Below are 22430 nucleotides of genomic sequence, written 5' to 3' on the forward strand. Positions count from 1 at the left end.
AATTTTGGTGCTAGAGAACTGGCTCACTGTTAAACAGTGTGATGAACTGATATCAGGCTAGTGACAGCAAGAAACCATAGGATGTGTGAACAACTGCCCAGAGTCAGGAAAATATGCATACATAAGGCAGAGGTAAGAAATTAAGAAAGGGAGATGAAGCAGTCTAGAACAGTGTATGTTTACCGAGGGATACTAATTTGTTATTTTTTTAGACAGGGATTTTATTTTTCTTTTTTCATCAATAATTTATTCAGTTTACATCCTGATCACAGCCCCCTTCCCTCCTTTCCTCCCAGTCCCATCTTTACAAATCCCTCCCCTATTACCCTTTTCCCTTCTCCTCAGAGAAGGGGAAGGCAGCCCCACTAGGGTACCACACCACCCTGGGATAGCTGGTCCCAGAAGGAATAAGCTCATTCTCTCCCACTGAGGACCAATCAGGCAGTACAGTAAGGAGAAGGGGATCCAATGGCAGGCAATGGAGTCAGATACAGCTCCCACTCCAATTGTTAGGGAATCCATATGCAGACCAAGCTGCACATCTACTACAGATGTGTATGGGGTCTCAGTATATCCCATGCATGCTATCTGTTTGGTGGTTCAGTCTCTGAGCCCCAATGAGCCCAGGTTAGTTGACTCTGTAGGTCTTGTGGTAGACAGGGTTTTTTGATGTAGCACAGGCTAACCTGGAATTCTCAATTCTTTTGCCTCAGTCTCCTGAAAGCTTTGTTTATAGGTATGCACCACTGTACCTGGCTTTTGATTTTTCTCATCCCCCTGAATTTGGGGAATTAGATACACATCCTTTTCAGTGATTTGACCAAGAGTCAGTGAATCTGCTTGAGAGAGATTCTGGAGTCCTCCACCTCACTTCTGAGCATCTGATTCTAAACACATAGATAGAAGATCTTTCTGAATTCTGTTTCAGAATCAGTTAGTACCAGAAACAAGGAGGGGTAGAATCCCCAAATTCTTTTGAAACTGAAAAATCCTAATCCCTTCCAGTCATAAACATATATAACCTTGGAACAAAGGCTTTCAAGATGGAAATAAAGTGACTCAAGAGTCATGATGAAATAGCTTTAGTGAGAAAACGCCGATTAAGGAAGTTCTCTTAACCACGGAGCATCTCTCCAGCCCTCAGATCCTGTTTCTAATAATCTGTTTAGACTATCTTCTAAACCCACTTGACCTCAAAGTGACTGGATACTTTCTTCTCTTCTCTTCTCTTCTCTTCTCTTCTCTTCTCTTCTCTTCTCTTCTCTTCTCTTCTCTTCTCTTCTCTTCTCTTTCCTTCCTTCCTTCTTTTTTTGATAATAATATTCTTTTGCTCCCTTCCCTCAAACCCAATATCTCCTCTTTCTCTCTTGAGAAATTATATTAGGTCAGCCATAATGTTTTTGTCCATTAGATAGATCAGACTGATTACACTGACAGTGTAGACTTGGCTCTTAGAGAGTTAACCAGACTCTAGTATTACTACCACTGAGAGGCACAGCCAGTTGTTTTGGAAAGTGATCATAAAGATAATCTGCTGAAATTTATCATTTAAATGTCAGAAGTCTCACTTATTCCCTTGTACCAACTTCCCTCCCTATCAATCCTCAGACCATGTCACAACAAACCGAGACACCACAGAAATTCACTGAGAGAGAAAAGCCCCCAAGTCTATGGAGGTTACTTGAGGAAGCTCTAAGTCATAGACTACAATGAAAACTGGGCTGGCAAGATGGCTCTGGGGATAAAGCTAGCTGCACCAAGTTTGATGACTCTAGTTTGATCCCCAGACTTCATGGTAGGAGAGAACTGACTCCTAACATTGTTCTCTGGTTTCCATATGTGTGCTACAGTACATGTATGTGCACATGTGCACATGTATACACACACACACACACAGAGCACACACACACACACACACACACACACACACAGAGAGAGAGAGAGAGAGAGAGAGAGAGAGAGAACAATAAAGGAGTGAAGACCTTCAACAGAGAACTGGAGAATCAGCACATGCCACAGACATAAGGACTAACACATGCATGCCAAAGCCCCAGAGGTCCCTGGCAAGCTCCTCATCAGCCCTCAAGGAGACGCAGCAAACTGTACTTTCCACATAATTGCTTTTCAGGTCTGCCTCCCACACAATCCTTCAGTGAATACCTAAGTCAGCAAAACAACAGGAATTTTTATATTGATCCTGAAATACTGGCAAGCCTGTAAGCTATGGGACTCAGCTGGGGCAAAAACAAAATATTGTCAACTGCATAGGAACTTCTTTAATAAGATGGTGTAGAAAACATGTCCTTTTTCTTCCCCTTCCCAGGTGGCAGGTTTCTGTTTTCATACACAATGCCCATTTGTATGGCAATTATGCTCTAACCAGCTTTCGGTGAATGTATTAGAGCCATCCAGCCCAGCATAACTTCCTGAGCACCCTGCCTCTTGGAGACATGGAGTCTGTGTACAGAGCTAAGTCCTGCATCTTGTGCTTCTGAGTTTCAAACTTTATCCTTGTCCCCCAATTCTGCCCTCTCCCTGACATCCTGATTTGATCCATACTGATCTACTCCCAGTTAGTAATTCACCTCCATGACAGTATCATTGTCCCATCCAGTCACCTTAGTAATGTTTCTCAAGCTGAACTAGTCTTTGGGATTCTGTCTGGTACCTGGTCACTTCAAGGTAGCCCCAAATAAAGGTGTAGTTTTAAAAAAAGTAATTTTTTTCCATGTGGTAGACTTCTAGAAATAACATATATGGTATAACATATTCACTCAACAAATATACTGAGTGACTATTATTATAAGACTTAATGGTGAAACTATAACAAATGGGGCTTTGTCCTTTTGACCTTTTCACTAGAACACTTACTGATGTCCCATAGCAGGGAGATATCTGCTTGTTCCATCAAAGCCAAATTATGGAAACAAAGCAAAATAGTAATAATACCTTAAAGTCAGGCTAAAGCTCAGTTTTCAAAGGGCTGTTACACGTCTTTTAATATTCATGATCTTAAGTTAAATTCTCACTAGTGAGTTGCAAGAGACCTTTAATATCATTTAAGCAACCTTGATTGTGCTATTTCTGTTCCCCTTTAGTATAGCTCCCTCATCAATCTTCCTTCAACAAGAATCTCTTGGAAACATGTTTCCTGGGTGTCCCCGCCCTCAAATGCTTGCTCTCATACACTGCTTCTCACTGATAGGAGAAACAACTTTAGGGCCTGAAGTGCTATGACAGATCAGATCTAATCCATAGAGTCTATTGGTCTGGGTGACTAAGAAACTTAGTCACTGAGTTAGATGTCAACAGAGCCAAAGGCTCTCAGATCTCTCAATAATTCTAAATGTTCAGATAAATGTAACAGGCCCAGATCTCACACAGAAAGGAGAAACAGGGAAGGGTGAAGGAGAAGCAGATGCTGCTGAGCCCATTCACTTGACAGGATCACTAAAGCAGAGACCTTTGGAGTCCCTTCACTAACAGGGCAGAACACAGGCATTTATAACCATCTATGAGTAAACGAGATACTGTATTGACTTGTGTCTCTCAAGTTGTCCTCTTAAAAAGCTTTATGGTGTTTATAATTCTACTTCAATTAAAAACATTTAAAAATAAAGTCAATCCTGTTATAAAAATGCAAATAATACATGTCCATTATTGAAAACATTAAAACAAGACAATACTGGTTATCAAAATAAAACAAAACAAAACAGAATCCCTACAGCTGACCTAGCTAGATGATGCTTCTTTCTGTTCAGATATTCTAGTTAAAGTCTTCAGACATAAATTATGTATATACCTGAACTTTACAGCTATGCACAAAGTACTACAACTTACTAATATGGCTTAAATCACACGCATAAAACCTGTCTCTCCTACCATACCATCATATGGCTAGACGTTCAGGCCTAAAACTTGGGGTCATCTTTGCTTTCTTTCTATTCTTCATTCCACATCTCCAACCTATTACCAGGTCTTGTTTGTTCCATTACACTGAAATAATTTTTCTTCATCCCTGCTGCCATCACCTTACCCAAACCAGTCTCTAGTCTTACCTGAACTACAGCAGTGGCCATGTTGGCTGCTTTGCTTCCATTTCTTGTCACTGAATAATCTACCATTCTTTATAGTAACCAGTGATCAGAGTGCCCAGGAAAATACAAATAGATCATGGTGAATTTGGTCCCAGTAATAAGGCACTGAGTATGTATCTATGGGGATGAGGGGCATTTAGATATGTTGTCTGACAGCCCTCACACCACCACTGCACTCTGGAAAGGCAAGAATGAATCCTTTTATATGGGACTCAAGGAAAACAGTTGTAATCATTTGGATGTATGCCACTTTGAACACTACAGAGTGGACACTGCACATAGCGACACATTCCTAAGGATTTAGAGTGGGAAACGGGAAGGCTGGGGAGAAGCTGGAAGGACTTTTTGAAGAATGACATGGCTCATAAGGATTTCAAGAATGAAGCTGGGAAACCATGCCAGCTACCAGGAAGATGTTAACTCTGTGGCAAGTGATGAAACTGGTTAAGAATTCCAGCCATACCACATGGCCTTTAGGGGAAAAGATCTTGCATTATCTCAGCCCTAATAACACTTGTCTGCTGATTACCAGAAGACTCAGCAATAGAGATGAGAGTTATATTTAAATGACTGTTTAAGTTCCTTCCTCACCACTTAAGCCTGGCCTACATACAACTGGCATAGTTTGTGACTATGAAAAACATACCTACCTATCTCTGTTCTTGGTGGTTCTCTTGTTGAAAGAAGTATGATGCTCCTTACATTCACACGGCCAAAGAAACTCATATGCATAAAATATCTAAGCAAAAGAGATGAGCATAGAGAAGAACAGCAATTTCACCAGCTCCAAATTGGAGTCAGTTGTTATTATGGTTAGTCAGGGTTTATTTTCTATAATGAGTGTAAAGATGATTAGTTATTTCAGCATTCCACTGCTGCATTGGCATGAAGAGGGAACTGTCGAGAAACCATTTTTCCAGAGCCTGGACAGCTTTGCCTTGAGTAAAACAGCATCACTCAGAGGTTCAGAGGTGGCTGGGCCCATTAGTCTCCCTGTAGCATGGTTCACCTACACAGAATTCCATGGCTACTTGTACCTCTCCACCCCATTTTCCCCCAGGCTGGGTGAGTTTCTTTCTAAAGCCCAGTTTGTAAATCAGACATAATCAGGATTTTCAGACGAAATGAACTTCCACCAGCCCCATGTTTAGCTGTTGCTACAATGGAGTGTGCTGGAAGAAACTCTGCCTGGAGGGAGCAATCAATAATCAGTGTAGAGAAGAGAAGAAAACAATGAATGCGAGCCTCTCCAGACAGAGTAGCTAGCTAGGGAGCAGAGCTTCCATCTTATTTAGCTCTTTAGCCTTGGAACCTAGCATGTGCCTTGTGTTCACACACACACAAAAAAGCTTGTTGAATTGAATGGACAATTCAATAATGGGAATAAAAGGAAAAAAAAATAGTACCAGAGAGGGAAGGTTGGTGACTGGGGTGGGAAACTAGAAGAATAAGTAGTTAGGGGTACTGGAGACATAAGCAAATCATAGTAGCAAAGGAGTGGAGGGTAAATATTACAACAATTTACAAACAATGGATGGAGAAGTGAATGTCAAAGGAAGATCCAACAAAAGCATTACATTTGTACACATCTTCACTAATGTAACATGCACACATTCACACACACATGCATATAAACACAGTAAATACCACTGAGGAGTTAGCATTTGCTGCAAAGATGAAAGGGCAGAGGGCTCTTGGAGTTGCTCATGTTGGTTTTAGCCCTTGCTCACAGGAAGCTGGCTTGTAGCTATTAAGGGCCAACAACAATTGGAGGTGGCACACACTGGGGAGGAGAGGCATGTCCACCAGCAAGGCCCTCAACTCTAGGAGGAGAGGCATGTCCACCAGCAAGGCCCTCAACTCTAGGAGGGGAGGCATGTCCACCAGCAAGGCCCTCAACTCAAGGAGGGGAGACATGTCCACCAGCAAGCCTCTCAACTCTAGGAGGGGAGACATGTCCACCAGCAAGGCCCTCAACTCTAGGAGGGGAGACATGTCCACCAGCAAGGCCCTCAACTCTAGGCTCTTTGTTCTCCAGAAATGTTATCGGTACTATTTTTCCTTATTCTGTGGGAGATTCCTTCTGGTTTGACTTCCTAATATAACCTCAAATCTACCTGAGGACCCACCTTATTTTTATCATCTATATATAGCATCGCATATCTGCTCTCTATAAATAGGTTGCCAAGCTGCACTGTGCCTTTTGCAAACGTTAAAGCAGAAATAGTCCTAACACAGATCAATAATGTTTGCCCATTTCTCCGTCCTGCTCTGCTTATTTTTAGCCCTTATACAGAGCCCAATATTTATAGGAAAAACTTCACACACTTCATATCACCTTCAGGAGTACTACCAACTGATGATTAGGGAAGCAAAGAAAAAAATTAATTTACTTTAATCTTGTCATGTCTTTAAAAAATAGTAATAAATTCAGACTCTGTAGGCATTTGTTCTACTATCTCCTCACATGGATTTAGGCCTTTGGGGAAGAAGATCATGAAGCTTATAAAATTTTATACTTATTTTAGTACTCCTTGTGTTCTTCCATCTGCCAATTTATCTAAGGTTCGGTTCTTTATCCCACAGGCTCACAATCCAGAGAGAAAGCTCTGAGTTACTTGGAAATGGGAAAGACTGTGACCCTCAGCTTTACCTTTCTTTACTAAAACATCATTTAGTGCATAGATGAATCACAGCTGCAGAACCCCAGCGAGAAGGGCCACAAGGCTCAACAATATAAAAGGTGTATTAGAAATAGCATTGAACACCCAAGCGAGTAATTGGGATCTGACTCTCTAGGGGTACTTTATCATTTCCCTGTTTCCTGTGGAGTTTCCAGCATCAGGCTCACATATGGTTGCTGTGGGATGATGCTCAGAAGAAAAACAAGTTGTTGTTGTTTTTTAAAACACAAATAGTATCAGTGAATACTTGAGTCCCCAGTAGACTTGTGAACTTTAGGGCTGGGGTCTTAGGGAGTCCCATTTTATATGTACATCTTTAGGAAAAACAGACCGAAGCCTGCAATGGCACACACACTTGATTGAAAGATTAGCTTATGCCACTCTGTGATGTTATGCACATTACATAAGTCTTTAGGACATTCATGCCCTAATTATGTCACTCTCTGACCCTATGTAAGTCATTTAAGTCCTTAGGACAGCACTGTCCTCATGTGGGGGTATAAGGGGTGTCCATGACAACAGTCATCAGTGGACATGTGAACATTCTGAAATTATGGATTTTCTTTCCCAGAATCTGAATGTAATTTTTATGAGAAGAGAGTGTGCATCTTCTGTTGTTCTAAAGCAGCCTATGATTCTCCCCTGCTCCTACAAGTTTAAGAACTTTTAGTGTAAAGCAGGAGTTTGGAAAATGATTGAATCATGAATTTCAACACTGAGAACCTTTAGAATATGTGTGGTGTGTCTATATACAGATATATAGATAAATGTGCTACGCATCAGAATCACATAGCATGAGGTGAATGCAAAATAAACAATGGTGAACCAATGTTTGCTTTAACTTGAGGCCCAGGCCAAAAGAGGGAGCCCATATCCCACACCGCCTGGAACCGCAGACTGAAGAGACCAGAGACCTTGGATGGGTACTTTGTCCAGTCTTCAACAGAGTCTCCCTCTGGCAGCAAATGGAGTGGATTCAGAGACCCATAGCCAGAAATTAGAGAGGGGGAGAGGGATTGATTCTAAATTGGGGTCTCTATTGGATCTTTTCACTTGGGAAACCCTGTGGAAGAGGCAGGGGGAAAAACTTTAGGAGACATAGAAAACCAGGAGAACTTGACTCACGAAATCAACTAGGGGCTCACGTGGGCTTACGGGGACTGAAATGGCAAGCATGGAGCCTGCATGGGTCTGTACCAGGTCCTCTGCATGGTAAGGCTGTTAGCTTAGTGTTCTTGGAAGACTCCTTAGTGTTCTTTGTCTGCTCTTGAGACCTGTTTCCTCCTATTAGGTTGCCGTGTCCAGCCTTGATATGAGAGCTGTTACCTTGTTTTATTATATCTTGCTTTGCCCCGTGTGGCTGTCATGTCTTAGAGACCTACTCTTTGTTGAAGTCAAAACAAAGTAGGAATGGATCTGGGGGAGAGGGAAGTAGGGGGTGCTAGAAGGAGTGGAAACTTTGGTTGGAATGTATTTTATGAGAGATGAATATATTTTCAATAAAAAAGGAAAAAGAAACATTTATTTTAATATAGCTGAACATAAAATCTTTTATCATCCTAAATGGTCATTTTTCCAAGAGGAATATAACTGAATATGCCTTGATACCTTTGAAAATCTATATTTATTTATTCATGATACATTAATTTGGAAATGTAGCTCTAAGTTCAATTTTTTATTATAATATGTGGAGTATAATGCTTTTCATAGTTTTAAGCAATAAAATCACACATAAGATAAACATTTCCAGACACTGTTTTCATAATATTCTGTGTAGAATGGTATTTATTTTCTTGGTTAGTCTTAGAACACACATTTATCTCGAAAGAACATATTTGCTGTTGTGCCCAACCCCCACCGCTCTGCTAGGTGGCATAGCAGTAAAGTAGCATATTATCACAAAAAATGCAGAACACTTCCTTTTTCATAAGAAGAAAAATAACTATAACTTATCTGTAGGTTTAACCACTCTTAAAGATGTTTCAAGAAGACAATCAGCAAATCTCCATGAGGTCCAAAAGATTTTTTTTACAAACTGTCAACATTCTATGGCTTCTCTGACACAAGAGATGGACTTTTAGTTTTTTGTAAAATTAACCTAGTGCCCCATAACATACTGTGTATTTCTATTCTCAACACTGGGCTATACTAGCTGCTCACAGCAACAGCACAGAGAATGAGCCAATCTTTTGATCCCCTGGGATCATTCTCAAAGAAGCATCTGCTTTAGAGGAAACACCACTCAGTTGTTTTTTTTTTTTTTTTTTTTTTTTTTTTTGTAAACCATGTCTCATTGACTGTGAGGGATTCCTCAGTGATGACTTACCAACAGACGCTCTTAGCATACTTCATCTATGAAACAGAAACTAGCTAGAGCGGGAGGTCAGGTAAACACACCGTCCACATCTTCTTGCCCCATGTCATCTGTCCTAAAGAATTTGTTTCTTTGAGATTTCAGTAGCATCTTCTTTCATTCTTTCAATATCATTTTTCTGATTTAAAAAAAAAAACCCTATTTTAGATAAAATTTTTTCAACATCTTACTTTATCTTATGTCAGGACAAAAACCAGGAGGCAACAAGTGTGTCCAAAAGATAGGTAGTTTCTCTACTTTTGTAAATAAAAGAAATACCAGGAGAGGATTCAAAACCACATCATCTAGCTTAATGAAATTTTATTAAAATTCACTGTAATGGACTAGGGATTCAGCCCAATGAGGAAGCATGTGTCTAACATGCTCAAGGCCCAGGATCAAGCCACAGCACAGATACCAAATGACAAAAACAGGTCCCACAAATTACTTCCTGAATTAAGCATTATTTTAAAAACTACATTAAGTTGAAAAGAGCCCATGTACCCAAGATACATTATGCAAAACACAAGAAAACCAAGAAGGATGACCATCATGTGGATACTTCATTCCTCCTTAGANTAAGGAACAAAATACTCATGAAAGGATANAGGTACAGAGACAAAATTTAGAGCTAAGATGAAAGGATGGACTATCCAGAGACTACCCCATCCGGGAATCCATCCCATCATCAGCCACCAAACCTAGATACTAATGCACATGCCAGCAAGATTCTGCTGAAGGGACTCTGATATAGTGGCCTCTTGTGAGACTATCCCAGAGCCTGGCAAACACCAAAGTGGATGCTCACAGCCAGCTATTGGATGGAACACAGGGTCCCCAATGGGGGAGCTAGAGAAGGAGCTGAAGGGGGCTGCTACCCTGTAGGTGGAAGAACAATATGAACTAACCAGTACACCCTGAGCTTGTGTCTCTAGCTGCATATGTAGCAGAAGATGGACTAATCGGCCATCACTGGGAAGAGAGGCCCCTTGGTCTTGCAAACTTTATATGACCCAGCACAAGGGAAGACCTGGGCCAAGTAGTGGGAGTGGGTGGGTAGGGGAGCAGGGGTGGGGGTGGGGTATAGGGAACTTTCGGGATAGCATTTGAAATGTAAATTAAGAAAATTATAATAATAATAAAAAATAAATAAATAAAAAGATCCCCCCCCCAAAAAAAAAGAAAAGAAAAGAGCCCATGTTTTTCTAATGACACATTCATATTATCATCAGGAAGTGCTTCAAGGCAAAGTATATATTTAATTTCAATATTTTCACTTTCAATGATAGTGGGTACAGACCTATATTTTAAATAGTTATATAAGCTTTGAGGTATGAGGATAAACTTATAAAATATGATTGGATTGTTATCACTTTTAGCTAATAATTTGGCTAACAAGCAATTTGAGAACAAAATGTCATTTGCATTTTTGTATTGCTTATTGTGCTTAAACAAAACATAACATCTTCTATTATATTTTATATTGGTCTTTCCCTCCCTTCTTCCCTTCCTTCTTTTGAGACAGGGTCCTGCCATGTAGTCTTGCCTGGTCTAGAACTAGCTATGTAGACCAAGGTGGCCTAGAACTCAGAGAGATCCATGACCCGCTAATCTCTGCTTCCTGAATGCCAGAATTAAAGGTATGTGACACTTCACCTGGCTTTGGTTATTTTTGATGTAATAATGTGACTTCTGCTGCTATCATTGTGTTGTACAGTTGGAAATATGTAACATTCTACAAGTTGACCTAGTTGGACTGAATAAATCCACACAACATCCTGCAAAGCGAGTGAGGGAATATACTTCACACTCTGCATGTCCAGGAAAAGTCTCACCTTAACACCTTCCCAAGTCCCTTAACACATTATGGGAAAGGGCAAATGCCAATCATGTATGTATTACTTTAATTTTTATTATTTTGTGGGACTAAAAGTGAACCAAGGGTCTATGAGATAGCTCAGGTGATAAAGGTGCCTACCATCTTTTAAAAAAAGGCTTTATAAAGAAGGTTGGTAACTTGAGTGTGATCCCCAGAACCTACATGGTAGAAAGAGAGAACTGACTCCTACAGCCAGTCCTCTGATTTCTATACATATACCATCACACACACACACACACACACACACACACACACACACACACACACACACACACAGAATGAGAGAGAATCAGAATATAAAATGAATGAATGAATGAATGCCACTGATTAAAATTCCAGTTTTTTTTTTTGTTGTTGTTGTTGTTACATCTTCATTGGTTAATCTTGTAAACTCTGCTCTGAAAACTTGAATCTAGGTTACCCTGTTGCCCAACCCACAAGTTAAAGGAAGCTTGGGCCCTGTGCTTGAAAGGTACTGGCTTTCAGTTTCCAACTGCAGAAGAGCTCCTGACTAATGTCTAAGGTCACATTTATGACCTTTGTGGACTCAGAGGAGGTTTCCCTTCAGAAGGCTCCGAGGGAATAACCGAGGAGGGTTACTTGGTGAGTGAGTGTCTCCTGTGGTTACTGAGAAGAGTGAATCCACTCTGGGAGTTGGGCGAATCTACTCTCTGTTAGAAGTAATACTGGCTAACGTCAAGAAGCCTATCTCAAAGCAAAATTATTCAACCCATACAAATTGCACTCCGAAGCCTTAACAGCTGCAAGTGGAGCCATGTGATGGGATCATGCCTTTTCATAGTCATTCTCCTGGACAGCTCTACCTTGTGTGGGAAGAAGAAACAGATTGCATTTTATTATGTGGGGAATAAAAGATTTCTAAATTTCGTCTTTATCACCTGGATTCTTTGCTTTGAACACGGTTTTCCATATGTGCTAGCCTGAGGGCAGCAACTCAGAACTCCAGGGTGTACTACCATAGGTAGCAATGACAAAGGCATGTGCCAAATAGAAGCCAGACAACCTGGTCTGATGACCAAAGCTGTATTAAGAAAGGACAGTCAAACATTTAAAAGAAATTATTTCTAGGCAAGAGTATCTGGTTACCCACATGTAACATATCTTAAAGTACTTACACAATAACTTAATAGGTTTTAAAATAAAGAACAATAGAACCAAAACATGACCTCCAGAATCTTCCTGGTCACATTTTCCCCATCAAAATCCCTCTTGTTTTAAGAGAACCCCCAGAGATGCCAAAGCCTCTCATTCCTGCCAGAGGTCAACTGCTCTTCAAACTAGAGAGCTTCACAAAAGCCAAGGATAATTCATTTGCAGGAAATTAACTTGGTTGACTATGTCTATGTCTGTGGAACAGGTACTGTATTTAACTTTTCAATATTTCTTTGGAAGAAGTTTTGTTAGCAGAAAGAAAACAAATCAAATCTAAGTTGCTTTTTGTTAGTTTTGAGATCCCACCAATATTGTCTATCCAAAGGACTAAGATAAATCATTAAAGAGCTACGTCTCATTTAGAGCTGTAACAACCTTTCCCTTAGGCCTCGAGGAAAGTGATAGGGTGGCTCTTACAGCTTTTTTGTTTGTGCTACTTCTCATACTAATGTTGGCTTATAAGCACTGGTGTCATATTTCATACATGAAGGGACAGAAGTAACTAATTATGTGAATCCTCACCGGGCTCTGGTTACATCTTTGCATATTGAATTTCCCCTCTTTATTTTACTATGAAACTAAACCTTCCACACCCCACTGACTCCAGTCACCCGACTCAGCTGAAAAATAGTCTTGTTTCTTCTTGCATTCAAGAATGAAACATGCTGGCTATTCTTTTGGGATCAGACACCTTTAATTGAGTTCTTCAAAGCCAAAATGCTAATTTAAGCAACCAGCTAGTAACCTTGAGCACTGACTTCACAATTAAAAGTTCCTAACCAGATACTGATTTTATAGCCTTCTACAGGAAGGAAGTCACTCAATAGGCTTAAGACATGAATTAGTGTCACATGAGCTTAACACCAGAACATGTCCATAGAAATGATATATTTTTGTTCCTTTTCCCAGAAAGGAAACATAAGGCCCTGGAAGGAATCTACATCACCTCTAGTCAGAGGCAGAGGTAGAGTCAGGTGCAGGGTTTTGACTAGGGTCAAAGCAGACTAGAAGACCTGACTATCTGGTCATTTACATTGATTTTTAGGAAGAAATGTCATAGTAGAAACTAGAAACAAGTAAATAATTTTAAAAGATGGTAAGTGACTTCACAAACCATGCAAGGGTTTAAAGATTTATTATTCATACATTCCTGAAACTAGAAAGAACAGTCAAAAATCTAAGCCTCCATTTAAAAGCAAAATCATCCTTTAGACACTCCCAGATCTTTTTCTAGGATGTGTTTCCACAAACCTGTCACCTTACATTCTCTAACCCAGGTCTAGACAAGGAGCTGAACCTATAACTCACAACCAGCTCACACTGTGATGGCTGAAAACAGGCATGCAAAGGGGGAAAGGGGCCAACTGTCACCTCAGTTGTCATACTTTCTGATTTTCTTCAATCAAAAGCAACCAGACTTTTTACTGGTGATAGGGAAAAACTCTCAGAATTTTGCTTCTTGAGGGCCATATTTCCGACCTGTTCCCCAGAATACTCTCCCTGGATCAGGCAAGATCTAGGTTGTGTATTTAAGTTGAAGAAGGAATATAGACTAAAAATACTGTCTATACTTTTCTCACTTATGAATATTATTCAGCCCCAAGAGAAAAAGTCTGGTGTATATAATAGCATGCACAAGCGCTGAGACCATTATACCAAGTGACGTAACTCGGACACATAAAAAGACAAAAACTGCATGGTCCCATTTAAAATGAGATGGAGACAAAAATAGGGAATGGTGCTTTTCAGGGTGTTGGTGAGGAGAGAATAGGCAGTTACTGTTAATATGGGTGTACATTTCCTTCCAGGGCCTTATGCTTCCTTTCTGGGAAAGGAACAAAAACCTAGGTCATTTCTATGTTCTGGTGTTAAGATCATGTGATACTATTCATGTACAAGACAAAGTGGGTTCTGGAGAGAGATGGTGTTAACAGGTGCACATTATAAAGGTATTAAGTACCAACTGAACTGATTAGTTTAAAGGTTAAAATTGTAACTAAATAATAAAAAGTACTTATTCTGTTTAGATTTCTTTCTACTTCTCTGCCCTCTTCAAAGTTATAACCTACACAAAATATTTCCAGTACAAAATAGAGTGTTTTAATCTGCATTAATAACCTTTGAAAACACAAGCCTAGGGAGGCCTCTGAGATTCACGCAATAAAACTCTCCACTCAAAGTACAGTGAGTCTGTAAGCCAGGATACATTTGTGAAGGACTCGAGGCTGGAAGTGAATGAATAAGGCTCTAATGACAGATTCAAATTCAATCATCACGGCATGCCTCTATCTACTCATCCAAATAACCACAGGCTCTTTGGGCATGTACTCAACTGCTTAATGCAGCATGAGGGAGTGGAGGTGCTCAGAATCCAAGGCTCTGTTTTGGTTTGAGCCCCTCCCCACAATGTAGTATTGCCTCTCATCAAAACAAAGGCTAGGGAGAACTACTCCTGTCTCCCTCAGGCTTTTGTTTAAAAATGAGAATATTCAAGTACCTTGGCAAAACTCAGATATCTCCAGTGGTGAACATTTCCACTTTAAATATTAAATGTTCATCATATTGTCCCCAAAGACAAAGAAATGATAGCTGACTTCACTAAAGGCACCCCTTCCCAGATGTGCTTATGCGATCATACTTTCAAATATGAAGACAAAGGAGACTTGGACGAGAACCCGTGAGAACTGTTCACAATCTATTATTCCTTGTTAACATTTTCAAACATCAAGTGAACCCATCCATGTAAGTGTATACCGCTGATTATGGTTTTCTGTGTACACTGATAGAATGTAATGACTGCCATTTTAATTGACATTCTGAAGTCTGTCACTGTGCAAACCTAAGCAGCTCAATTATTTTGCCCAACTGGAGAAATGTAATATTCAGAAACAAATGAGAATAAGACATTAAAAGGCTATCCTTGCTAATACTTTGAAACTGAGCTAAAGTTAGTTATATCCTGTTGAGCCCATCTAGTGCTTTGGATGGCCAATGCAGGCACAGTGAGACATACTGCTTGGGTCTCTAATCTTAGCTGTGACATTTCCTGCCTCATGTTTTACCATCAATAGTGACCTACTTGTTAGACTATGTGGTTTTCCAACCGGAGCTTTTGATGTTCGCACATGGGAAACACAATTATTTTTATATTTAGCACAAAATGTAGCCATGAAACATTTAAAATGATTTCCAGCTTAAGCTATCTACACTAATCCTGTTTTGCAGTAATTTTTTTCTTTGTCATTTAGAAATACAGTAGTTTTGGTCTACTGAAAACAAAACACTCATGCTTTGTTTTCTAAGCAACCTGTGACAATGCTAAGGCATATTAGTATTTAATATATAGAAAACTAATGAAGGGTCAAAAAATCATGTCCTAGTTACTCAAGGGGGGAACTGGTAACACATGTCTTGTTGAAAGCAAAAAGAAACAATGCTACCTATACTATCTAGAATTGAGACACCTAGGAAAGGGAAGCTAACGCACTAAAATCAATAAAAGAGTAGACAAAAGTCTCAGATTAGAACACACACAAAGAGCCCCAGGTTTCATGAAGGAAAGTTTAGCAAAGCCTAAAATCTCACTGAGTAACAATGCACTAGAGATTACAAATCCCAGGGAAGAAAGTCTGCCAATACAATGAAATATGCCTAAAGGTAACTCAATAATAATGTTGTTCTACCAGGCAAAGTAATACTGCTGTCCATAGCTTTTAAAATTACAAGAAGAAAGTCATCACTTCAAATTTACATATGTATGGAACACTGCAAACACTGCTCAGAATGTAGGTTGGATATCCAAACTTCCAGGACAATGAACAAAGGCCCCACAATCTAACAAAGAATACTTTCTTGTTCCATGCCACTTGTGAATAAGTAAGTTCCCAACATGCAACCAAATTTCCAAATGGATGTCAGGAGTTGGCACTACACATACTCAAGTGACTTTCTGAAGCTATGGCTACCACACCAGCTCAAAAGCAGCTGCCTTTGTGAACCATAAAGGACCTTTCAAATCAGTGTTCAGACATGGCAAAGCACATGTTCCACTTTGCCTCTGCCAAAGAAACCTCATTGGCACCCTGCAAAGTACTTGGGAAGTACTCCAGCAATGTGTGTACCCATTATGAATTCTTTCTCATCGCCACTGCTTTTGCTATACATTTTCCATAAGCCCATGCTGTTTCTCACCTACACAGCCTTGACAGGAGAGGAAAAAAAGGAAAGAAAAAGAAAAGCTTCAGTTGATCCACAAAAGAGCCGATCTATTATACATGGAAACTACCCTGTCAAAAGCAGGACCCAAGAGCCAGAGACCATAAGCTTATAAATCTTAAATAATAATAATACTTAAATAATAATGATATATTAACCCAGCCCTTTAATTCCTGGTCTCATTTTCACCAGATCCCAATGTACGCTCACACAATTGTATTTCCAACTTTACTCAGGTTATAAAGTCAGAATACAGCAAGGGGAAGGGGTCCCCACCAACAGCCCCAGGAAGAAGGCATGGTGTGAACACTGCAACAGCCTCTGTTCATTTCTTCTGACTTGTTTCTGAGGCTTCATAGAAAAACAACCTGTGAGAACCTAACTAAAGTGTGCTCTCAAACACAGGCGCATCTTACTCCCCAGCAAACTCGTCTGCCCTTTGGAAATCAGGCCCAGCAAGGTCAGCCAGAAGGGTATTTCATAGTAAGTGACTAGCAGCAGGCTTTTACAACAAGGGAACATCAGGTGACAAAAACCCCAAGTGGACTGACTCATACCATGGGCTACCTTAGTTCCTGAGGTCCCCTGGGGAAGGGCCTAGGGAAAAATGAGCAGGGATGAAGGGAATGCAAAGTTTTTGTCCAACTTAAATGATAATTTAATTATATGCCAATATCGAACTGCCTCAGAACACAATGCCTTACAATGTAATTAGCAGGAAACAACCCATAGAACAACAATAAAATAAAAAACTGTACACATTTACAAAAGCACTCACTTTAATGAAGAAGGAGAAGCCAGAGCAAAAGGACTTTGGAAGAAAATACTGCCTCATGTATCCCAGTTGCTTAGGAATCAACATGTGCGGTAAAGCTATTTTTCAATTTGCACCTCCATAATTACTTTGGAACAATTAAGAACACAGTTCTGAGAAAAGAGTCATTTAAGTACATATATGAGTTGAAAATTATGTGTATGCAGAGAAATCAATTTTAAGTGAATTTACCATTCTAAATGCAATTGTAATTCTCCCTCCCACTTTAAAATTCAGTCTTATATGTGATTTCATTTTTTAACAGTTTATACCAAATTAAAAGTGTTGGTGTCAATAAGCTTTCTAAATAAGAAATTCAGAATTTATTACACAAATGCCCCTAGTATAAGGCTCTACTAAAACTCATGTACATAACTATAGTAAGTGTATCTTCTTTTTCCAAAGAACTTTAATATTCATTTCTTTTGCCCTTGAACAGAATAAAAACAGTAGATTTAATTAGTTTTCAATTTTTCCAAGAAAAAATTCTGAGCTTGATAGATTCAGGCTCAAATGACAACTGGCATCTTACCTTAGGTGGGAGATAAAGGCCAACTCTAGATTACTAGAAATCTACATTTGTAAGTATTCATTCATCCATTAACTTATTTATATGCCTGATCATTCAGTTTAAAATACAAGTAGAAGAGAACAGATCAAAAACTAGATAACTAAGTAAACTATATGAGACTGTGGCAAGTAGCATGAAGAAAACAGAAGTGGGGAGGGAACAGGACCCAGGAGTACTTCTGAACAGTTAGATAGCATGGGCCTTGGATAGCGTTATAAAGAGGAGATATTTAATAGCCTGGGTAGAGTAGATGTAGCCATAGGAACAGAGGCTGTGTCATCTAAGCAGAAGGTACCACAAATGCAAAGGGTCACAGGTGGGAAGAGACTGGCTTATTACACCAACAATAAGAAAGCCATGTGGTTAGAAAATTGAGCAGTGGCCACAGGATAAATAATGAGGTCACAGAGATGGGTAGGGTCCAATCACTTAACGCTCTACTGGTCTTGATAGTCCTAGGACTGTCTTCCAAGAAAATGGGCAGTCATATTGAGTGGGAAGGGACATAAGGAAGCTCATGTCTGAATCCTAGCTTAGCCACTTATTAGTTGTGGGATCTCAGTAAATTGCTAACTTCTCTTAGATGCTAAATTCTTACTGTATAAAAGCATACATAAGAAATCATGACCAGTTATAATCACCCATAATTATCAGTCTTGTTAACAGAATGATATATAAAGTTAATAAAATTGTTTATATTACTCTAAACTTATACTGTAAAATATACTAGATAGATTTATTGAGAAATAAATTATTTCAATCTTTTTTTCACTAAGCAAATAGCATATACTTCTTGAGTACAAGAAGACATAAATTAGTACATTCAAGCTCATTAGGGTTTATTGTGGCTGTAATCAGAATAATCATTGATCTTGGCTCACTTCTCTGTCCTTAATTAGTCTACATTGTCCCCTTTTTGTTTCTACCCATCAGTGATGCCTACCAACTACATAGCCACCATCCCAAGGAATTTCACAGTTATTTTTGAAGTGGTAGCATGCTGCAGATAGTTACATATGCCTCTTAGTGTCTATTCTGTAGCCTGCCTCTCCCAATATCTACATCTTTCTTGTTAGCAGAGTGTTAATTTTGCTCATCCCTCACCTTTCTTGGGCACTGATCCATGACTAGTGACTGATTGGCCATGTGAGCCACTTCTGATTGGTGTGTGAGGACCCAAGTGGAAGTCTTTTAAGGAATGTTTTTATACTCTTCAGAAGGAAACTTTGAAATGGTGGGGGTGGTTCCAGTTTTCTGTGCTCTCAACATTGTCCTGTTTGCAAGTAACATCTGAACTGCTACAACCAAGTCACAAATACAAAAAGAAAGGAGTGGTCTGTGACAACAAAGGCAGGCCACATAACCAGTCACTCTTTTTCTATACCTAGTATTTTACTTCAGACTTACATGTCTTTACCACACATGTGAACTGGATGCAAAAGACCTCCCAAGGAAAAAGAGCCTATACATTTCTTCTTCTCTGAGTAGGTCCCAGGCTAGAAGCAGGAACCTTACTCTAGTTCAGTGAAGTTTAAGAATTTTGCAGAGGCAGGCGGATTTCTGAGTTTGAGGCCAGCCTGGTCTACATAGTGAGTTCCAGGACAGCCAGGGCTATACAGAGAAACCCTGTCTCAACCCCCCCCCCAAAAAAAAAAAAGAATTTTGGAATGTAGGATAATACAGCATTTACCTCTGCATCGCTGGGACAGTCATACAGGAAAACACATGGGTAGCCAATACCAAATGTTCTCTATTTGCCTTGCCCTACCGGTTTTAAGATTTTTTGCTTTTATTGATTACCTGTCTGCAACAGTTGTTCTCCAGATGCCTAAACAGAGTATAGTTTTCATGGATCTTTTGTTCTGTAAGGCTGTCAATTAAGCCTTTATCCCATTATAAGATTTTTCAACAGAGACCACACAAGAAAGTCACAGATCCCAGCACAAACCAGATGTTAAGGAGCAGAAGCAGCTTTGTATTCTACTTAGACCAGAGGACTAAATTGGAGAACACCACCAACAACAACAAACAACGACGACGACCCCCAGACGCTCCAGAGAAGGTTAGGATTGCAAGTTAGAAGGCAGATTTACCTGATTGGTCATTTGCTGCTTTTGTTTTTGTATTTCTTTGTGCACGATTTTATTAAATGTCTTTACAGGACAAGGATAACATCCAGAAGCAGCTGCCAAGACCCTGTCATGTTGTAGGCAATGGCTGGGGCATGACAGGTGGCTCTGGTTTCCCACCCTTCTGTTCTGAGATGGGGGTGGTGGGCAGAATTTCATCATTCAGCTTCACAGCAGTCAAGCAGAAGCTCCTTCAGGCCAATCTTACTTCTTGGGTCCCAGGGCAACATGAGCTTCACTTTGATGCCCTGACACCCTGTCTGAGGAGCACACAGCACATAGAAGTGTCAACACAGTAGTTCACAGGGTCTCTACTGTGGAGCATCAGCTCACCCACAATCTTCATGGACGTGGCTCTCTATTCTTGGAGTTTCCCAGTCACCACAACCTTGCAGCCCTGGACCCTTCTCTCCATAATGAACCACAGCACATCACAGCAGGTCCTATAGAGCAAGCCCTCTGAAGAGTTTGTAACATGGAGTCTCTGACTGGACATAGGCACCCAGACCCCTTGTGGCCACTTTTTCTGCACAAAGCTCTACGTTGCCTTCGGGGAAGCAGAACCTCTTCTGGTTCACTACTGCAGTCAACTCTGATCCCATGACCCTTCATACTAAGAACATCCTGTGTCCTGGGGGCTGAGATAATGATTTCTGTCCTGGTGGGTGTAACTCAGACTTCAACTACAGAGTAGCCATCTTCAGCCAGCTCCTGAGTGAGAAACTCATTCAGTTCAGCTTTGAAGATGCCATCAGCAACAGACTTCCTGTTCTTGGAAATCTGCATGGCCATCTTGCCAATATGTGCAAACTGCTTACTGTTTTTAATACTTGTATCCCTCCTACATTTATACGTTGGAATCTAATCCCTAATAGGACAGTATCAGAAAATGGGGACTATTGAAACTAATTAGAACTGTGCCTTTATGAATGGCATTAGTGCCCTTATAAAAGAGAGCAGAGACTAGCAAACTCTGTCATATGACATTACAGTGAAAAGCCCCCATCTACAAGGAAGAAAGCCATCACCAGATTGCTAGCATCTTGCTCTTGGACTTCCCCAGCTCTAGACTGTGAACAACACATTCTAGTTGCTTATAAATCATCCAATCTCAGGTATTTTGTTATGGCTGCCAAAGAAACTAAGATACCATCAGAGAACATTGTTTACTTTCCCCAGTGATGTGAAATAAGTAATAGAACTTGGGAATATACTTATTTTTCAAAATAAAGCATAAGCTAGAAGAGCTGGGACAGGGTTAGTGTGTAGAGGAGATGATGACAAGGACTGGGGATATATTAAGAGATGGTATAATGTCTAATGATTCACAATATGCCAAGTCAGAATGGCTTAAACCCAAATTAACCATTTCAGTCTAATGTATAGTTTCCTACAGCAAAATTATAGAATTATAAATTTGGAACATAAAGGCAAGCACAAATGTAACACATATAGACTTTACAATTTCATACAGTATTTAAGAAACACTTCTGGGGTATTATAAGACTGGAATAGTAAATGATGTCTCAGCTCATGGAAGGGGCACCATCGGAACCCCACCCAATGTCTTCATTATTAATGCATAGCAAAGGGGAAACCCATGCATTGCGTAAATGCTATCTAAATGTGTAGATGTGGCCAGCACAAGAAAGCAGTAAAAAATAGATTAGGTTAGGAACAATGCAACCTAATTAGGCAGATCAGGGAGAGCAAACTGAGACATCAAAAAGAACAGCTAAGCCAGACAAGTGAGGAAAATTGAAAGCTACTGTCAATATGTTTTTAAAAGAAAGAAAAAAGCCAACAGATAAAGGGGAATTCCACCACCACATGCGGCTAAGAATGGCGAGAACAGGTTCTATGAAGCCAATTTCTTTTGTGCTGTATAAGGTTCTCAGAACATCTAATATCTCCTCAGAAAAACGCATGGAATGCTCACACAAAGTCCTTTACGAATGGTCAGAATTGTAGTTACTTACGGGGAAGAGATTAATGCTAATACTGACCGTGAAAGAGCTTTTATCAGTAAGTGTTTTACCTAAAAGTAGGGGAAAATAATACACATGAAAGAAAATAACAGAGGGTGGGGACTGAATTATAGAGAAAGGTTGAAATTAGGGGAATCTAAAAGCTTAAGGGATAACAGCTTTCTGACCATGAGTATCTGTTTGTGAGGCATGCATACAAAGTATAAGAGGAATAAGTTTCTTTAAAAGAATATAATATTTTAAACTTATTTTTCAAGAGCATCATATATGTCTACAATGTATTTTGATCATATTCACCCTGCTCTACCTTCCAACTCTTCCTATATCCCCACCACTACACCCACCACTACGTACCCTACCACCAGTACACAAACCACTACCTACCCCACCACCAGTACACCCACCACTACCTACCCCACCACCAGTACACAAACCACTACCTACCCCACCACCAGTACACCCACCACTACCTACCCCACCACCAGTACACCCACCACTACCTACCCCACCACCAGTACACCCACCAC

General features: G+C 40.0%; 1 protein-coding gene and 1 pseudogene across 1 annotated transcript in view; both read right to left on the reverse strand.

Moving 5' to 3' along the window:
- The window catches only part of March3 (membrane associated ring-CH-type finger 3), a 143156-nt gene that overhangs the window by 113228 nt on the left and 7498 nt on the right, over positions 1–22430 (reverse strand). The gene's annotated exons all lie outside the window — the stretch shown is intronic.
- On the reverse strand, positions 19511–20819 carry LOC110332956 (annotated as a pseudogene).

The sequence above is a fragment of the Mus pahari genome, chromosome 15 (genome assembly GCF_900095145.1).
Source record: "Mus pahari chromosome 15, PAHARI_EIJ_v1.1, whole genome shotgun sequence".
NCBI classification, from domain to species: Eukaryota; Metazoa; Chordata; class Mammalia; order Rodentia; family Muridae; genus Mus; species Mus pahari.